Source organism: Melopsittacus undulatus, unplaced genomic scaffold, assembly GCF_012275295.1.
Source record: "Melopsittacus undulatus isolate bMelUnd1 unplaced genomic scaffold, bMelUnd1.mat.Z mat_scaffold_265_arrow_ctg1, whole genome shotgun sequence".
Lineage (NCBI taxonomy): Eukaryota > Metazoa > Chordata > Aves > Psittaciformes > Psittaculidae > Melopsittacus > Melopsittacus undulatus.
In genome coordinates this window covers 11,525-24,896 of record NW_022994197.1, presented here as the reverse complement: position 1 = coordinate 24,896, position 13,372 = coordinate 11,525, and the positions used below count along the sequence as shown (strand labels likewise).

At 56.0% G+C, this 13,372-nt stretch overlaps 1 long non-coding RNA gene across 3 annotated transcripts; it reads left to right on the top strand.

Annotated features, from left to right (window-relative positions):
• Positions 1 to 5,708: 5,708 nt before the first annotated feature.
• Positions 5,709 to 10,735, top strand: LOC117438410 (uncharacterized). Of its 3 annotated transcripts, none has more exons than XR_004550770.1 (5): positions 5,709 to 5,827; positions 6,527 to 6,623; positions 6,998 to 7,122; positions 7,342 to 7,461; positions 10,240 to 10,735. It is a non-coding gene; the product is annotated as an uncharacterized lncRNA (long non-coding RNA). The 3 variants fall into 3 exon arrangements; XR_004550771.1 differs by lacking the exon at positions 5,709 to 5,827 and adding an exon at positions 6,013 to 6,384; XR_004550769.1 differs by lacking the exon at positions 5,709 to 5,827 and having other exon boundaries at positions 6,456 to 6,623.
• The last annotated feature ends 2,637 nt before the right edge of the window (positions 10,736 to 13,372 follow it).

Sequence of the window (13,372 nt, the reverse complement as noted above, 5' to 3'; positions counted from 1 at the left end):
GTCAATCACGCTTAGTCCCGCCCGGCGCCGGCTCCGCCCCCCACTCCTCTGATTGGCTGATGCGCACGTGACCCGCTCCTAGCCACGCCCCTCTCCGGCTCCGCCCCCCCTCTCCTCTGATTGGCTGATGCGCACGTGACCCGCTCGTAGCCACGCCCCTCGCCGGCTCCGCCCCCCCCCCTCCTCTGATTGGCTGATGAGCACGTCACCCGCTCGTAGCCACGCCCCTCGCCGGCTCCGCCCCCCCACTCTTCTGATTGGCTGATGAGCACGTCACCCGCTCCTAGCCACGCCCCTCTCCGACACCGCCCCCCCACTGCTCTGATTGGCTGACGCGAAGCCGAACCCTCCCGAAGCGGCGGAACCGGCCGAAGAGAACCGAGCGGAGCCGAAGCCGCCTGAGGGGGACGGAGCCGCCCGAAGGGAACCGAGCGGAGCCGAAGCCGCCTGAGGGGGACGGAGCCGCCCGGAGGGACCGGAGTGGCTTCCATGGGGTCCCAGGGGAGCCGACAGCTGCCATTGCCCCCCCCGTTTGCCTCCGCCGAGTCCCGTTACCCCCATGATTCGCCTCGGTTCGGTACGGTACGGTCCGGGCCCGGTTCGGCGGCACAACCCGCACCCCGACTGGCTGAGACGCCTGTCCGTCACTCTTACTCCCGCCCCGCTTCCGTTCGGCTTCTACACTGGCCCCCCCACTCCTCTGATTGGCTGCGGCGGTTGTCAATCACGCTTAGTCCCGCCCGGCGCCGACGGCGCCCCCCCACGCCTCTGATTGGCTGCGGCGGTTGTCAATCACGCTTAGTCCCGCCCGGCGCCGACTCCGCCCCCCACTCCTCTGATTGGCTGATGCGCACGTGACCCGCTCCTAGCCACGCCCCTCTCCGGCTCCGCCCCCCTCTCCTCTGATTGGCTGATGCGCACGTGACCCGCTCCTAGCCACGCCCCTCGCCGGCTCCGCCCCCCCCCTCCTCTGATTGGCTGATGAGTACGTCACCCGCTCGTAGCCACGCCCCTCGCCGGCTCCGCCCCCCCACTCTTCTGATTGGCTGATGAGCACGTCACCCGCTCCTAGCCACGCCCCTCTCCGACACCGCCCCCCCACTCCTCTGATTGGCTGACGCGAAGCCGAACCCTCCCGAAGCAGCGGAACCGGCCGAAGAGAACCGAGCGGAGCCGAAGCCGCCTGAGGGGGACGGAGCCGCCCGAAGGGAACCGAGCGGAGCCGAAGCCGCCTGAGGGGGACGGAGCCGCCCGGAGGGACCGGAGTGGCTTCCATGGGGTCCCAGGGGAGCCGACAGCTGCCATTGCCCCCCCCGTTTGCCTCCGCCGAGTCCCGTTACCCGCATGATTCGCCTCGGCTCGGTACGGTACGGTCCGGGCCCGGTTCGGCGGCACAAGCCGCACCCCGACTGGCTGAGACGCCTGTCAGTCACTCTTACTCCCGCCCCGCTTCCGTTCGGCTTCTACACTGGCCCCCCCACTCCTCTGATTGGCTGCGGCGCTTGTCAGTCACGCCAAGTCCCGCCCGGCTCCGGCGGCGCCGGATCACTGCTCTGATTGGCTGCGGCGGTTGTCAATCACGCTTAGTCCCGCCCGGCGCCCACGGCGCCCCCCCACTCCTCTGATTGGCTGCGGCGGTTGTCAATCACGCTTAGTCCCGCCCGGCGCCGGCGGCGCCCCCCCACTCCTCTGATTGGCTGCGGCGGTTGTCAATCACGCTTAGTCCCGCCCGGCGCCCACGGCGCCCCCCCACGCCTCTGCTTGGCTGCGGCGCTTGTCAATCACGCTTAGTCCCGCCCGGCGCCCACGGCGCCCCCCCAGTCCTCTGATTGGCTGCGGCAGTTGTCAATCACGCTTAGTCCCGCCCGGCGCCGACCGCGCCCCCCCACGCCTCTGATTGGCTGCGGCGGTTGTCAATCACGCTTAGTCCCGCCCGGCGCCGGCTCCGCCCCCCACTCCTCTGATTGGCTGAGGCGCACGTGACCCGCTCCTAGCCACGCCCCTCTCCGGCTCCGCCCCCCCTCTCCTCTGATTGGCTGATGCGCACGTGACCCGCTCCTAGGCACGCCCCTCGCCGGCTCCGCCCCCCTCTCCTCTGATTGGCTGATGAGTACGTCACCCGCTCGTAGCCACGCCACTCGCCGGCTCCGCCCCCCCCCTTCTGATTGGCTGATGAGCACGTCACCCGCTCCTAGCCACGCCCCTCTCCGACACCGCCCCCCCACTCCTCTGATTGGCTGACGCGAAGCCGAACCCTCCCGAAGCGGCGGAACCGGCCGAAGAGAACCGAGCGGAGCCGAAGCCGCCTGAGGGGGACGGAGCCGCCCGAAGGGAACCGAGCGGAGCCGAAGCCGCCTGAGGGGGACGGAGCCGCCCGGAGGGACCGGAGTGGCTTCCATGGGGTCCCAGGGGAGCCGACAGCTGCCATTGCCCCCCCCCGTTTGCCTCCGCCGAGTCCCGTTACCCCCATGATTCGCCTCGGTTCGGTACGGTACGGTCCGGGCCCGGTTCGGCGGCACAACCCGCACCCCGACTGGCTGAGACGCCTGTCAGTCACTCTTACTCCCGCCCCGCTTCCGTTCGGCTTCTACACTGGTCCCCCCACTCCTCTGATTGGCTGCCGCGCTTGTCAGTCACGCCTAGTCCCGCCCGGCTCCGGCGGCGCCGGATCACTGCTCTGATTGGCTGCGGCGGTTGTCAATCACGCTTAGTCCCGCCCGGCGCCGGCGGCGCCCCCCCACGCCTCTGATTGGCTGCGGCGGTTGTCAATCACGCTTAGTCCCGCCCGGCGCCGACGGCGCCCCCTCACGCCTCTGATTGGCTGCGGCGGTTGTCAATCACGCTTAGTCCCGCCCGGCGCCGACGGCGCCCCCCCACGCCTCTGATTGGCTGCGGCGGTTGTCAATCACGCTTAGTCCCGCCCGGCGCCCACGGCGCCCCCCCACGCCTCTGATTGGCTGCGGCGCTTGTCAATCACGCTTAGTCCCGCCCAGCGCCCACGGCGCCCCCCCACTCCTCTGATTGGCTGCGGCAGTTGTCAATCACGCTTAGTCCCGCCCGGCGCCGACGGCGCCCCCCCACGCCTCTGATTGGCTGCTGCGGTTGTCAATCACGCTTAGTCCCGCCCGGCGCCGACCGCGCCCCCCCACGCCTCTGATTGGCTGCGGCGGTTGTCAATCACGCTTAGTCCCGCCCGGCGCCGGCTCCGCCCCCCACTCCTCTGACTGGCTGCGGCGGTTGTCAATCACGCTTAGTCCCGCCCGGCGCCCACGGCGCCCCCCCACTCCTCTGATTGGCTGCGGCGGTTGTCAATCACGCTTAGTCCCGCCCGGCGCCGACGGCGCCCCCCCACGCCTCTGATTGGCTGCGGCGGTTGTCAATCACGCTTAGTCCCGCCCGGCGCCCACGGCGCCCCCCCACTCCTCTGATTGGCTGCGGCGGTTGTCAATCACGCTTAGTCCCGCCCGGCGCCGGCTCCGCCCCCCACTCCTCTGATTGGCTGAGGCGCACGTGACCCGCTCCTAGCCACGCCCCTCTCCGGCTCCGCCCCCCCTCTCCTCTGATTGGCTGATGCGCACGTGACCCGCTCCTAGGCACGCCCCTCGCCGGCTCCGCCCCCCTCTCCTCTGATTGGCTGATGAGTACGTCACCCGCTCGTAGCCACGCCCCTCGCCGGCTCCGCCCCCCCACTCTTCTGATTGGCTGATGAGCACGTCACCCGCTCCTAGCCACGCCCCTCTCCGACACCGCCCCCCCACTGCTCTGATTGGCTGAGGCGAAGCCGAACCCTCCCGAAGCGGCGGAACCGGCCGAAGAGAACCGAGCGGAGCCGAAGCCGCCTGAGGGGGACGGAGCCGCCCGAAGGGAACCGAGCGGAGCCGAAGCCGCCTGAGGGGGACGGAGCCGCCCGGAGGGACCGGAGTGGCTTCCATGGGGTCCCAGGGGAGCCGACAGCTGCCATTGCCCCCCCCGTTTGCCTCCGCCGAGTCCCGTTACCCCCATGATTCGCCTCGGTTCGGTACGGTACGGTCCGGGCCCGGTTCGGCGGCACAACCCGCACCCCGACTGGCTGAGACGCCTGTCCGTCACTCTTACTCCCGCCCCGCTTCCGTTCGGCTTCTACACTGGCCCCCCCACTCCTCTGATTGGCTGCGGCGGTTGTCAATCACGCTTAGTCCCGCCCGGCGCCGACGGCGCCCCCCCACGCCTCTGATTGGCTGCGGCGGTTGTCAATCACGCTTAGTCCCGCCCGGCGCCCACGGCGCCCGCCCACGCCTCTGATTGGCTGCGGCGGTTGTCAATCACGCTTAGTCCCGCCCGGCTCCGGCTCCGCCCCCCACTCCTCTGATTGGCTGATGCGCACGTGACCCGCTCCTAGCCACGCCCCTCTCCGGCTCCGCCCCCCTCTCCTCTGATTGGCTGATGCGCACGTGACCCGCTCCTAGCCACGCCCCTCGCCGGCTCCGCCCCCCCCCTCCTCTGATTGGCTGATGAGTACGTCACCCGCTCGTAGCCACGCCCCTCGCCGGCTCCGCCCCCCCACTCTTCTGATTGGCTGATGAGCACGTCACCCGCTCCTAGCCACGCCCCTCTCCGACACCGCCCCCCCACTCCTCTGATTGGCTGACGCGAAGCCGAACCCTCCCGAAGCGGCGGAACCGGCCGAAGAGAACCGAGCGGAGCCGAAGCCGCCTGAAGGGGACGGAGCCGCCCGAAGGGAACCGAGCGCAGCCGAAGCCGCCTGAGGGGGACGGAGCCGCCCGGAGGGACCGGAGTGGCTTCCATGGGGTCCCAGGGGAGCCGACAGCTGCCATTGCCCCCCCCGTTTGCCTCCGCCGAGTCCCGTTACCCCCATGATTCGCCTCGGCTCGGTACGGTACGGTCCGGGCCCGGTTCGGCGGCACAACCCGCACCCCGACTGGCTGAGACGCCTGTCAGTCACTCTTACTCCCGCCCCGCTTCCGTTCGGCTTCTACACTGGCCCCCCCACTCCTCTGATTGGCTGCGGCGCTTGTCAGTCACGCCTAGTCCCGCCCGGCTCCGGCGGCGCCGGATCACTGCTCTGATTGGCTGAGGCGGTTGTCAATCACGCTTAGTCCCGCCCGGCGCCGGCGGCGCCCCCCCACTCCTCTGATTGGCTGCGGCGGTTGTCAATCACGCTTAGTCCCGCCCGGCGCCGACGGCGCCCCCCCACGCCTCTGATTGGCTGCGGCGGTTGTCAATCACGCTTAGTCCCGCCCGGCGCCGACGGCGCCCCCCCACGCCTCTGATTGGCTGCGGCGCTTGTCAATCACGCTTAGTCCCGCCCGGCGCCGACCGCGCCCCCCCACGCCTCTGATTGGCTGCGGCGGTTGTCAATCACGCTTAGTCCCGCCCGGCGCCGGCTCCGCCCCCCACTCCTCTGATTGGCTGAGGCGCACGTGACCCGCTCCTAGCCACGCCCCTCTCCGGCTCCGCCCCCCCTCTCCTCTGATTGGCTGATGCGCACGTGACCCGCTCCTAGCCACGCCCCTCTCCGGCTCCGCCCCCCCTCTCCTGTGATTGGCTGCTGCGCACATGACCCGTTCGTAGCCACGCCCCTCTCCGGCTCCGCCCCCCCCCTCCTCTGATTGGCTGATGCGCACGTCACCCGCTCGTAATCACGCCCCTTTCGGTCATCGCCCCCCCACTCCTCTGATTGGCTGAGGCTCCACCCGCGCAGCCGCTTTTCTTCACCGTGTGCAGTACCGAACTTTGGCCACATGATGGCAGCACCAGTCGTCTCTCGGCGCTGCACCTCCGCTTTCCCGACCCGGTTTGCCGCTGATTGCCGCCCGAAGGACACACGGTAGTACCGGACAGCGGCCCCCAGCCGCTTTCTCCCCCGTCTCCCCCCATTTCAATGCTGAATTTTCGACAGAGCGGCCCCCCCCCTCCCGTCTTCACCGACACATGACGGCAGCAGCGAGCGGCTTCCGGAGCCGCTCCGCCCCCCCCACCTCCACCACCTGCAGTACCGCCGTTCGGCCGCACGGTGGCAGCACACGCTCCCTTTTTCGGTGCCGCAGGGGAAACGGGCTCCGGAGCTGCTGCTCCGCGCCCGGCTTCAGTCCTCCGTGGAATGCTCCTCGGAGCGGTGCTTTTGGTTTTGCAAACGCCGCAGGCATCACCTGCACACACAGAGCTCCTGCCCTCGCTTGGCCACCTGAAATTCAGAGGGAGCTCTGCACACGGCCTCTCCGGTGCCCGATCTCTGGATCTCTCTCTAAGAGATGGGGCTGTTCTCTGGATAAAGCACGCCGGGGTTTGCTCTGTTGAAGAGCCCTTTTCTCCCTGGATCTCCTCCTGGGCTGCAGCCATCAGCCAAAACGGAAAGCACTGCTCATCCTACCTCTTTTACCCCAGGTGCTGCTTTGCCCCCAGATCATTGAGGGAGGAGTTGTGGCTGCTGCCTGGGGTATAAAGGCGCAGTGTTGCCAGGAGAGGCTCATTCAGCTCTCGGGCTTCAGCGGGTTGAGTTCTCTGTGCTGTGCTTTGTGTTTTGTAGCTTTGGAGTCTTGCGGCGTTTTGTGCTGTTGTGCTGGGATGTTTGCCGTAATGGAATCAGCTGAGTGCGGAGCATCAGGACCTCTCAAGGCTTCCCAGTGAGTGCATTAACAAGTGTCTCTGTACGGCTTTCTTTTCAGGGCTGTTATATTTATATTGTTATAATTTTATTATACTTGTCAGTCACAGCACACGGAGCGCGAGCGTCCAGCCCGGCTCCCACAGTTGGGGAGCCGCTACCGAAAGCTGGTGCTGGGCATCCCCTACACACGGAGGCACCCGGAGCGGTGCCACCAGTATGCCGAGCAAGCCTGGGTAGGGGATGGCCAGCGACAGCTTTTCCGGACAGATTTCAGCCGTCCATGCCTCAGTTTTCCTATCTATAAGCCAGGAACAACAGCAATTCTCCCCTGCTTCCCTGCGCTTCCCAGTTTGCCGGTTTTATTTATTCTCTTCTCTGTTCCTTTGAAAGGCAGCTCCCACCCGTAAGCACCAAAGAGTCCTCCTCAGCCTCGGGTCTGAGTCAGCTCCCCGGGCATGGGGCATTCTGTGCTGCAGGGAACAGAGCGTGCGGGCGACACGGGTCCTGCATGGACAGTAAGTAAAGGGCTCAAAGGAAAAGAGGGGGAAACAGAAAAGTCTAAAGCCATTTTTCAGGGTTCCAGCCCCTTCCCCAAATTGGTTGCTTCTTTTTGGCACTTCCCGCTGTTTCGAAGAGCTTTGATGATGCTGGGTTGTATGAGCCGATAGGCTCAGAGCCCCGCAGTCATGCTTTTGCTGGGCTGATGTTGTCAATTCTCCTTTGTTTTCCCTCAGCCTCGTTGCTGCTCTCGTCTGCGTGCGATCATCCAGGGTGAGACCAGGGGACATACTAGGAAGACTGCTTGGGATGCCTTCCGTCTTCTCCCTGCGTACCAGGAACTCTGTCATCTGACGGTGAGTAATACCAGTGTGCTTTTGTACACGGTATGCAGCCTGCCAAAGTGTTTTGCTTCCAAGTTACCATTGTGTATTACCCAAAAGCAACTGAGACATTTGGGGTTAGCTTTGTATATAGATACAGATGAGGCATCTGAAGCATGTCTGTCTGTAAAAAATACCTACATTTAGATCAGACTCAAATCTCTCTGGAGAAGATGTTGTTCCTTATGGTCCTGCTGAAGTCTGTTTGGAAGAGATACCAAGCAATAGTGGCTCTGTCTAAATAACAAGTATTATTAGTTTGGGCCTGTTTTATTGGCTGGAAAGGCTTCTGAAGAAGCACACCAGCGTACTGGGAATATAATGGGAGGTGTAAAGGGCTTTGTTAACCTTTACTGGGACTTGAATGCTTGTGGTGGAAGGAAAATTTGGCAGGCATAGGTGTTAGTTTGTATAAGGGAAGCCTTAGGTTGGGTGGTGTCAGTGTCGGTTTGGGTCTTACAGGGGTCAGGTTGGATACTGCTGGTGGCCCTTTGGGAGCCATTGGTGTTAGGATGGATAGTACAGAGTGGGTGAGGTTGGAAGGGATTTCCTGCTGTTTACTCCAAGCCCTTGCTCAGCCTCTGGTGCCTTGTCCTCTCTGAACATCTCCAAGATCTCTACAAGTTCTTTGGGCAACGTGTTCTGGTGATTGGTTTGTTTGAGAGTAAACCTTTTCTCTTAATGTTTAAATGAACTTTCCTGCCCTGTGTTTCGTTTCCTGCCCATTGCCTCTGTCTGTGGTTTTGGTTGTGTTGTGACACGGGGAACAGCTCCATGGGGTGCTACAAAATGTCATCAGACAGCCTGGGTGACCTTTGAAGGTACCACCTTTTCCATTGGCAGTGAGATAAGAACCTGGTTTGGGTTTTTGCCTTCCCCTACATGTGTTTGCCTTCCCCCTGATGTGTTTGGAAAATAAAGCTAGGACTGCTGGCTTTTGTGTTGCAAGGAGGGGAACAGGTAGGCAGAGGTATTTGTAGAATATAATGCATCCCATTTTTATTTTATGTAGATGAGGTGCCAACCAGCAATTAATAATGTGGGAAGTTAACCAGATTTGAAGAAACATGAAAGAGGGTTTATGAGTGAATCAGAACTGAGCAGATGACCTGCTTTGATTGAGCTCTATGCACTTGCTGGAATGTTTTTTCTTTTTTTGGGGTTTTTTTTTTTGGTCAGTTGAGGGAGTCAGTGCTGACATGCTGTAGAGAAGTCAATTGGTGAATCTGGGTGAAACTGGCTCAGTTTAATTTGTATACACAGCCCCACAAACATAGGAATTTGTAATCCCTGTGATGGATTTGAAATGAAAATCTACTGCTGTGACATGTGAGGGTGAGCGGACATTGCAATTGCCAGACAGAACACCAGACTTTAACAGTAAAATTCGCTCATCTCATGCAGAAGTGGAGCAGCAGACTGGGTATTATGGTGCAGTTCAGGGCTCAAACTCAGAGAAGCTGTGCTTCAGCTCCTGTTTTCCTAGCATTTAACCATACGAAGAACCTATGGAGAAGCTTGGTTGCAACTTGTGGTCTGCTAGGGTAGTGAAGGAAGTAGGCTGTGAGGGAGATCAGGTCTTTTAAGTTTTAGGTTGCTACTTCTTTGGGCACTTGGAGGACTAGTTTCAGTCTGTTACTGTTCTCTGCTGGTAACAAGGAGTAGCTGATGACTAAGACAGTCAAGGTAACCAGATGGTCCATTGGGCCGTTCCACCTTTCACTTGTACGTGACAGGACTGAGTGGCACAAGCAAGCAACCTATCCTGTCCTGTAAACTCCATTACTATTTATTCCCTTTTTTTCTCAACTTAAACCACATAAAAGCAGCTACTTTTCTTTCCGGGCATAGAAACAATGTTCTCCCTTTAATGAGCTGCTCCATGGTGTGTTCCTACCCATGGATATCATTAAAATAATAAACTCCAGATCATTAATTTGCTGCACACTGCTTGCTGTGTTAATGGCTGCTGCCTTTCCTTCCCGTCATCCTTGATGATACTGAGGGCAGGTGGCTGTTTCTGGGAGGAGCAGTCTGGTTTCCCATGGAGAAGCTGAATTGTTTCATCTCACTCTCCATCACTGGCAATGGCAAACAAGGCTCTTAGATAAATGCATATTGGTGCTTTTTTTCCTTCCTGTTGGAAAAGGTGGTACAGGCTATGTTTGTGTGTGTGTGTTCCAGTATCCAGGGGCTGGTTCATAGCCTGTTGAGCTGTGCTAGATAGTAAAATATGTTACCTCTTCTGAGAACTGATAAATATGCTTAAAAGTCTTCTGTGGAGGTATATGGATAAACTTGAAGTATCTCAGATATATGGTGCTAGATATGTTTGCTAAGGGTTTATATACACTTTGAATTGAGATATGAGTAGTGATCATCAGGGAAGAAATCTTTTCATTAACTTGATTAGGCCACAGATCCTTATACCCTGTCTTGACAGTTCTTGGACAACAACAGTCTTGCCTTAAATGGCATAGATCAAGGTCAGTCAGTAGAATATGAGATGTCTTATAAGTATCCTTACTCTATCCCCCAGTATCATGAATATTTAAAGAACTAATAACTATTTTCAGTGTATACGCAGGTAAGCTTTATCCAAGTAGACAGGTGCTCATTGTGAAGTACAGTTTTAGTCCCTTCTTTGTAATTCTTCTGTATATAGGTTGTGGTAATGGAGAGACAGAAGTGTTTGGCACTGCTGCCAGATTGTAACCAGACCTTACCTCTGCCTTTTTCTTCTCCTTGTAGCTCCTCCAGATGGACCTCCTTTCCAGCTGAACTCAATCACCACTGCACTGATTTCAGGCCTTGTCCACCTAGGAGTCACAAACGTTTTCTTTTTCGTATGTTCCTTAACTCTTCTGTGCAGAAAGTGGCATGACAGTTCAGTCTTGAGTGGCATCTGAAATGCAGGTTTCAGCTGAAACCGGTGATTTACTTGCACTTTTTCTGTGGGGCTGTCTTTCTTGTCCATGAAATATGATTCCATTAAAAAATGTTGACACAATGTTCCAGCTGTATCCAGCTTCTATACCAGCTGTTCTGTATTTTTATTTTGCTAGATTATGTTGTGTAGGTAAAGCAGCAGTGGTATTGGTAACATTCAGAAATGCTCATAAGTTCATACACACGTAGTAAGATAAGGATCTCGTCTATTTTGTCATGGCATTTTTCACATGTTTGCTTCTCAGAAGGACTTTGTTTTATTCTATCTTGGTTAAAAATAAAAACAAACCAAAACTTGCGACACGCTTAGAATAAGTGATTTTGTGTATTGTTCATTTGGAAGTGTTTTTAGATGTATCTTCCATTGGATTGTGATGATAACATGTGAAGGACATAATTTGGTTGCATGTCTTTAAGTCATATAGTTTAAGGCAAACTGCACTTGGTCCCAGGGAATGATGCTGCAGTTCTTGAGGTGGAAAAATCTTTTTCCAGCAAAATCGTTGTGTAAGAAGCAGTGAAAACTTTAACTAATGTTTACCATCAAGTTAATTATGCACAGATGCACAAGTGTCCCAGGCCAAGTGGAATTCTGACCTTTGGCCATCAGAATTGATGAATGGCTTTTGTGGCAAATGAGGAGTGCCAGCAGAAGGGATTCAGGGCCTTGTGTGACTCCTTGGGAGAAGGCTTGGTTTGGAAAAGAGGTCAGATGTGGACTTTGGGTTTCGTTTACCCACATCTATAATGGGGTCAAGAGTAGTTCCACATAGTTCAGTGTGTGGTTCATACTCTGTCCCATGAGGTGGGTCTTCTGTGGCCTAAGTCCAGTTTATTTAAGAACGTTTCATGTGCAGAGCAGTTCACAGCCTGAATTGGTTTAATCTGCAACATCTGGAAATAACTTTACCAAAGTCCCCTGACAGTGAAGACTAAGCCATTACAGAAGGTAAGTCCTTGTAGCCACTGAGAGCTGGCTAAACTTGCCCCTTGAGGTGGTAGAAAAACTGACAGTCCAGAAGGCATTTAGGCACAGGGGTAGAACAAATAAATTCTGTTTAAGGGCCTCTCACTCGGGCACAATCATATGATAAACCATTTAAACAGTTTCCAGTGTATGGTGCTGCGTGGCAGCCTTGGAGCCCAGACAAAGCCACCCTGAGCGCTCTGCAGTTGCTGAAGTAGGTGTGCTCTCCAGCTTCTTTGGAATTCCTGCTTCGGCTTTATAAATCCCTTGGTGATCCTTCTGAGAAAATGCCAGTGTCAGAGCAAATTATTATTACTACTGACATGATAATAAAAGGTGAAATCAGATGTTGCTTGGAAAATTGAATTCCTGCTATAAAATGATGCTGTCAGGGCTGTGCATTGCACAGTACCTGCATTTGCTCATTTAAAGTAGTATGTCATCTACTCTACAGCTGCTTTTCAGCTCCTCCCCTCTCCTCCCAGTAATTGGCAAATGATGGGATGTGGTTACATGGCCATTTACAGTACTTATTAGCATTTCATTTATAACATTATCATCCAAACCAGATTTAATTGCTGTCTGGGTGTAAACATTTCTATCTTGCAAATGGCAACTCCATTCACTTCTCTGCCACTGAGGAATACGGTATATTCTCAGAAGAGAAAACACAAATTTGTCACGGATGGCTGCATCCACTGTACCTGAAGAAGAAAGAGCTTAAAAGACGCTGTGGCTCCTTGGGAGTATAGACAAGGATAACAGCATAAATTGCATTCAAATATTTGCAAATATGGTACAGTAATTTGGCATGGCTCCTTTGGTTTTTATCTCATAGGAGGGAAATGTTATAAATTTTCTGATTTAGTATCCTAAAGATCACAAAGTCTCGCTCTTAAAAGTGTTTGTGAGAGCATCCGCAGCCTTGCCACTGTACGATTGTTCCCAAAAGAGCATCTGTCTGTGCTTTGCCAAACCTGTGTTTAAATATAAGTGTTGATAGCTTGGCATTCATTTCTGTTGGAGAGTATTGCAGATGCTAAGCAGTGGTCTGGGAATTTTTCCTTGGTGTTTAGTCCCAAACTTCATTATATTTCTCCCCCTGTACTTACCTGGATGTATTTTTAGCTATCCACATTTAAATCCCCTTCAAGGGATGTATGAACCCCTTCAGGAGCTGCTGCTTTCCACAATATGGTGCTTTTTAAATTCCCACTGCGTATCTCTTCAATAACAGTCTGCCCCTGCCCTCAAATATCATTGACCATTTTCTTCCGAGCCCTCTTTGGAAACCAGCTCTCTCAAACCACAGATGCTGCTGTGCTGTGCTTGTGGGTCTGGTCCAGTAGGCACTGCAGCCATCAGAAATTCTCCATTTATTTTTTGACTGGGACCATAATGAAGAATAGGGAATAAAATAGTGGTTCATAACTGACATCTCTGAAATGTGAGCCTGCATCACAGTGCAATGATGGAGAAGTTGAAGGCTAAAGGTCTTTCACAGCCATAATCAAGAGGTCCTATGTCCAAAATACTGTAGGCAGTACATTAAGAGGGAAATTTGTGTATCTGAAATTGAAACAATAGAGACCAGTTTGTATCTGAAAAGGAACAGAAGTTGCTTTCTGAGAGGGTGTGAGAGCCCTGAATTCACAGAGTTCAGATATTCCTGCTAAATGATGAATAGTGGAGGAACTCTTTGAAGAAATGAGAACATATCCTTTGTAGATTCTCAAACCTATCAAGAGCTCACTTAGAGGAAGGTGGAGTTTGCAACACAGGCCCCTGATTTTTCTTTTCTCTTCTTCCCCCCCCCCCCAAAATGCAAGTGGAATGCAGTGTATTAGGTGACATTTCATTCATATTTGTGCCATTTTTTACAACCAGGAGTATAGGAGTTATGCAATTAATTAAAAATCATTACTGGAATCTGGCAGACTGCACCCCAGAAAGCCATAAATCACAAAC